The sequence below is a fragment of the Polyodon spathula genome, chromosome 9, assembly GCF_017654505.1.
Source record: "Polyodon spathula isolate WHYD16114869_AA chromosome 9, ASM1765450v1, whole genome shotgun sequence".
NCBI classification, from domain to species: Eukaryota; Metazoa; Chordata; class Actinopteri; order Acipenseriformes; family Polyodontidae; genus Polyodon; species Polyodon spathula.
In genome coordinates, this window is record NC_054542.1 from 15,890,404 (window position 1) to 15,897,111 (window position 6,708).

Here is a 6,708-nt window from a genome sequence, read left to right on the forward strand (position 1 = left end):
CAGAAAACAGGAGGCACTTTTTTAAACAGAGAATTGTGAGGGTCTGGAATCAACTCCCCAGTAATATTGTTGAAGCTGACACCCTGGGATCCTTCAAGAAGCTGCTTGATGAGATTTTGGGATCAATAAGCTACTAACAACCAAACGAGCAAGATGGGCCGAATGGCCTCCTCTCGTTTGTAAACTTTCTTATGTTCTTATTCTTACCACCATCTGGGTGGGTAGCAGCACATTCTACGAGAGGTGTGGTTACGTCATGGGCCCTCTTCAGAGGTGCATCCATAGCTGAAATCTGTGATGCTGCTAGCTGGGCTACCCTGTATAGATTTTCCAGGTTCTATCACCTGAATGTGATAGATCCCTGTAACAAAGTGCCCGCCCCTGTGTGTATTTTTCTGTTATATGTTGCGTGTGGTGTGTTAAATGTTGATGTATAGGCATTGGTACATGGGATATAAACAGGTCTGTGTTTCACGTGTGTATAATTTTATTTAGGCACGAGGACTGCACAGCACTTCACATGCAAGTAAAAAGTAATAATATGTGAGCACGAGGAATTGCACTTTATTAATTCACGTGCAGTTTACCGAGACTCCAATTGAATGATTGATAAAAGAAACATGTTTTCACCCACTTGGAGTTGGGTGTTCGGTGAGTGTAGAACAGGAGAGAGTAGAGAGTAGAAATTGTTTACAACAATTGCTATTGTGTGCTGGTGGGACCAGCACGATACTTGTGTATTCAAAACTCACCGTGTTTGTCAGTGTGTCTGTCCGTGCACCGTTTTGTTAAGTATAGTCCATTTTTGTTTGTCTCTTTTATTTTGGCGTAGAGTGCCGTGTCCTGTTTCTGTTTGTTCAACCCTTTTATTTTGCAATAAACTGGCGCAAGCAAGCGCCATCATTGTTTCATTTCATTCGTCCGTCCTTGTGACACGTGGTGGGATAAACAGCGCCTCCAAGCATCAGACCAGGAGAGGTGTTTTTGTGCAAAACAATCAAAAAAAAAAAATGGAAGGCTGGAACTGGAGAGATGGCTACCAGGATCTGGAAGGCCTCCTCGGTGGTCTAGAGGACTAAGGCTGGTGCCTTGCCTGTGGGGAGTTCGGGCACCCCGTGGTGCGCTGCCCTTACCAAGAGGGAGAGGAGGAACTGGCCCAGGAGAGGAAGGTGAGGAGGAGGCAGAGGGGAAAAGGGAAGAGGAAGGCAGAGCGTCCACCGCTCCCATATCCACCAGCAGAGGAAGAATGCCTGCTGGTTTTACCTCCAGAGCCAGAGGGAGAGCCACACCAGTCCCCTGCAAGAGAGGGAGAGCCGGATCAGTCCCCTGAAACAAGGGTAGACTACATGTTGCTCCCACCTCTGCTGCCAGGAGACTACACACCTCTCCCACCTCCACTGGCAGGAGCAGAGCACCAGGAGCTGCCTCCCCCTCTGCCACCTCTATCACCAGAAGCAGAGCAGCAGGAGCTGTCTCTGCCTCCTCCACCAGCAGAGGGTGAATGCCTGCTGGGTCCCCGTCCGCCGACAGAAGGTGAATGCCTGCTGGGTTCCCGTCCACCAGCAGAGGGTGAATGCCTGCTGGGTCCCCGTCCACCAGCAGAGGGTAAATGCTTGCTGGGTCCCCGTCCACAAGCAGAGGGTGAATGCCTGCTGGTATCACTTCCCCCACCAGCAGAGGGTGAATGCCTGCTGGGTCCCTTTCCACCAGCAGAGGATGAATGCCTGCTGGTATCACTTCCCCCACCCTCACGAGGAGAGGAGCTGGAGCTGCCTCTGCCTCCATCACCATCAGGGGGATAGGAGCAGAAGTTGCCTCTCCCTGTACAAGAAAGATTACCAGGACTTGATGCTGGCATACCTCAGCAGTCACTACATAGTCTGCTGAGGGGAGCACGGGGGAAAACGGCCCAGCTGCAGCGGCTACGAAGAGGGCCAGCACATGAGCTTGTCCTGACTCCCTGCCTCGCTTCGCCCAAGGATGCCTGCCTCTCTTCTCCCAAAGATGCCTGTCTCGCTTCGCCCAAGGATGCCTGCCTCGCTTCGCCTAAGGATGCCTGCCTGGCATCGCCTGGGGTCGTCAGCCGCTCCGCATCGCCTGGGGTCGCTGGAACTGCTTCGCCTGGGGTTGCCAGCCACTCCTCATCCCTGGGGTTGCCAGCCACTCCGCATCGCCTGGGGCTGCTTTTGTCTCTTTTATCCCCTAGGGTCGCTGAGGGTCCCGCTTCGCCTGGAGTTGCCTGTCTCTCCTCCGCTTCGCCTGGGGTCGCTGAGGGTCTCGCTTCGCCTAGGGTCGCTGAGGGTCTCTCTTCGCCTGGGGTCGCAGAGGGTCTTGCTTTGCCTGGGGTTGCCTGTCTCTCCTCCGCTTCGCCTGGGGTCGCAGAGGGTCCTGCTTTGCCTGGGGTTGCCTGTCTCTCCTCCGCTTCGCCTGGGATCGCTGAGGGTTTCGCTTCACCTGGGGTCGCAGAGGGTCCCACTTCACCTGGGGTTGCCTGTCTCTCCTCTGCTTTGCCTGGGGTCGCCGAGGGTCCTGCTTTGCCTGGGGTTGCTTGTCTCTCCTCTGCTTCGCCTAGGGTCGCCGAGGGTCCCGCTTCACCTGGGGTTGCTTGTCTCTCCTCTGCTTCGCCTGGGGCTGATGCCGGCACTGCTTCACCTGGGGCCATTGTCTGGCTTGCGCCGCCTGGAGCAATAAATTGGCGCAAGCAGGCACCATCATTGTTTCATTTCATTCGTCCTGTCTGTGTGTATTCCTTTCCTGGTTCTGACGCCGCCCACTTCGGCCGTCTTTGTGACAATCCCTCATTGCCTTCAACAGGCACTAGGGTCCTTGAGGTTGCACTCTCGCACTGCTGACCTCGGTCAGGCAGGGCTTAGGAATCCCTCGTATGCTGCCTTTCTTCTCTCCCTTGCGACGGCTTTGGTACTCGTTTTCCCATAACGATGTTTTGGTGGCCATCTTCGAATTGAAAGGGAACATTAGTTTACCTACCGTAAAAACCTGGTTCCCTGAAAGAGAAGATCACGATCACGGTTTCGTCATGAAAAGAGGATGAGCTCCCCTGTGTGACGGATATGTACCCTTGGGAGGCGAGACCGAGGGGGTCACCGAGGTCAGTGACACCAACCAATAGGCAGGCGTATATCCCGTAACAATGTTTTGGTGGCCATATTCTCTTTCATGGAACCAGGTTTATGGTAGGTAAACTAACATTATTGCCAATTACTTTATTGAATCAATAACTTCTAAAGGTGGTTGCCCTGAACAAATGCGTGCTGACAGGGGTACTGAAAATGGTCATGTTGAACAAATGCAGAGTTTCTAAGAAGGGAACACACAGATTATTTTGCTGGTGAAATTAACTTTCTTTACGGACTTAGCACAGCAAGTCAGTGCACTGAGTCATGGTAGGGTATACTGAGAAAACCAAATGTTCAGTCTGGATGAACCTGTTCCAAACTGTACAAGATGACGGACGATTCACGGGTGGTATTCTAGACAGAAATCTCATTCAGTTCTGTTTTCTTAAACCTCATACAGGTATGTGTTTTACTTTTAAAGTGTAGTGTGTAGTATGAATATATTCACTAAAGAGCAATATCACTATACTTAATATCCAGTTTTTCCTATTCTTTAAGGATAACACTGCACTTTATGCCTGAATGAAATATAGCCTACTACACATGTGTAGTTATTTATCAATATGGTATGAGACATGGGTAATAAATATTACAATCTCGATAGATTTCGGAGTTACAGTAGAGTTGCTGCTGTAAGACTTAAGGTTTATTCTTCATAAGTCGTGTCTATGACATGCTGTGTATGCTAAACTGTGTAGTTTTTGAATTCCAGTTCAATTCTTAGTTAACCAAACCTTTAACTTTTTCTAGCTAATGTAAACGTTAACAACTATTTATAACAAATAAATACCCTAAATTGTACATAATAAGTCTGTAGTCGTATTGAGGGCTTTTGGTGGCAAAATAAAAGAGGAGACCAAAAGTTTACAATAAATAGAAAAAGTTGGGTAGATTAAAGGTTTACATCTGATCTATGAATAACTAACAAAGTTTTAGACTTTCAGTAGCCACTGCACTGTAAACTCTGGAAAAATATAACTTATGGCTTTAAACAGATATTACTGCTACTACTATGACTATTACTATAAATAATAGTAGTAAATTGTATTATTTTCTACATCCCCATATTTTTGTTCACACATTTACTATAAATATAAACATGTAGCACCACATTTTGAATTTGAAATGGTAAAAAATCACAATTTCTAATAGTCATGTGATAATGAAAAAAAACTGATAGTAAGTCTCTTTAAATGCTCTGTCCTAACTTTAGAATTAGTGAAACTTTACATAGACCTCTTACATGGCAGCGTGGCACATGATAGTTACTGTACATCAGGGCTTCCCAGTCCTAGTCCTGGGGACCCCCTGTGTCAACTGGTTTTCATTCCAACTGAGCTTTCAATTACTTAACTAGACCCTTAATTTGCTTAATTAGACCTTTTACTTGTTTTCAGCTCTTAAACAGTTGCAGAGTACAAGTTATTTATAAAATGTTATAGCTAACTTGAAATGGAACCAGGGTTGGCAACCATTGCTGGTGATGCAACATTTTTGGCCAGAGCTGTATGTTAGTCCTCATTATTGATGTAGCTTGTTCCATTTGTTCCGATCAGTTAAACCAGGTACCGGGATCCTTTGTTTGGTACGCTGCAATCAGGATTTAGTTAGATAGATTTGCAGGATTTTCTAGTCCGTGTTTTAGTCTACTTGATGTGGATTAAGTCACGGGTATGCTGCAATTGAAGCTGTGTGTCTATGTCTTTGTACTGAGAGATACTAATAATTTGAGTAATATGTCATTTACAGCTCACTATATGTCTTACTAATGCATTATACAGTTTTAACATTACTTCTCTTGATTTAAATTAAACACTTTTCACAATATATCCGAGCATCTTGTTGGCCTTTCTATAGCTTTCCTACATTGTCTAAATGAAGACATTTCTGTGTCAACAAAAACTCCTAGGTCTTTTTCAAAGATTCCTTCTTCAATTTCAGTATCTCCCATATGATATTTATAATGCAGATTTTATTTCCTGCGTGCAGTACCTTACACTTTTCTAAATGTCATTTGCCATGTGTCTGCCCAGTTCTGAATCTTGTCTAGATAATTTTGAAATACCTTTGCTGCTGCATGTAGATTAGGAATAGCAGAGGACCTAATACTGATCCCTGTGGTACTCCACTGGTTACCACACTCCATTCTGAGGTTTCTCCTCTAATCAGTACTTTCTGTTTTCTACATGTTCACCACTCCCTAATCCATGGACAGGTGTTTCCTTGAATCCCAATTGCGTTCAGTTTGAGAATTAATCTTTTAGCGGGACTTTGTTGAAAGCTTTCTGGAAATCGAAGTAAACCATGTCATATGCTTTGCAATTATCCATGATCGATGTTGCATCCTGTCACAAAGACGGCTGTAGTGGGTGACGTCAGACCAGAACCAGGAACCAACACAGGATAAACAGAGAGGTGGAGTTTGGTGAAGCTGAGCGATTGTTTTGGCTCAGCATTTAATAATTGAACAGACAAAAAACAAAAGGTTGTAAAGACAAACAAAACACGGCACTGGCAGCAAAACAAACAAAAACGAACTACACAGACAAACACTGTGAGCTGCTATTATTTACTTTGATTATTATAACCTCCGTCTCCAATCCCATTCTCCACTCACCGAACACACAACCAGAGTGAGTGAAACATGCTGCTTTTATGCAGCTGTACCGAGACTCGATTGCAATCAATTGGAGCCTCGGTACAACTGCACATGAATTAATAAAGTGCAATTCCCCATGCTCGCATATTTTACCTGCACATGATGTGCTGTGCAATCCTTGTGCCTAAATAGAAATATACATGTTAAACACTTGTGCGCATATCCCATATTACCATATTATCCCGTGTACCAATGAAGATACACCAACATTAACACACTACAAGTAACATATAGCACCGAAATACACACAGGGGCGGGACAATGATGTAACTTAAAAAAAAGGATGGTGAGTAAGTAGATTCAAGAAAATGCAGAGAGTCCTTTTCTTCAATCAGTTGTTATTGAAATATGCAGGGAGTCTGGTCCCAGGTACAGGACAAACAGAATACTCGTCCTTCTAATTTTTGCATGATGTTAAATACCCTTCTGTATAGATGGTCCACCTCCTCTTTTTCTGACACTTAACCAATAGCAAAGGTACAGCACATTATTCTGTTACCATATGTTTAATTTACTGTGTGTGTCTGTGTGTAGTCTAGTGTGACGATCTCTGAACTCAGTACATTCTTCAGACCCCTGGTCCCCAAAAGGTCCATACATCAGGTTTTTGTCATCTTCTTGAAACCCTGATTCCAGTGGCATTATCTCTTTGGATTTCTTTGGGTCCAACGCCAGTCCCTGGGAGCCTTTTAGCCCCTTTATGCTTTGCATTCCAAAAGTCTTAGAGCCTGGCCCCTTCTGGTCCACAGCATTGTTAGCTTGTTAGCTTGCAGTCAATGCTGGGCAAGAAGCTTGTAGTCGCAAGGGCTCTATCAATTGTTAGCAGTACATACAGTTTGAACCAAATAGTCTGCTATCTGAAATATTAGTCTCTTTTCTGAAAAAAACACCAGTGTAGCTCTGCCAGTCCAC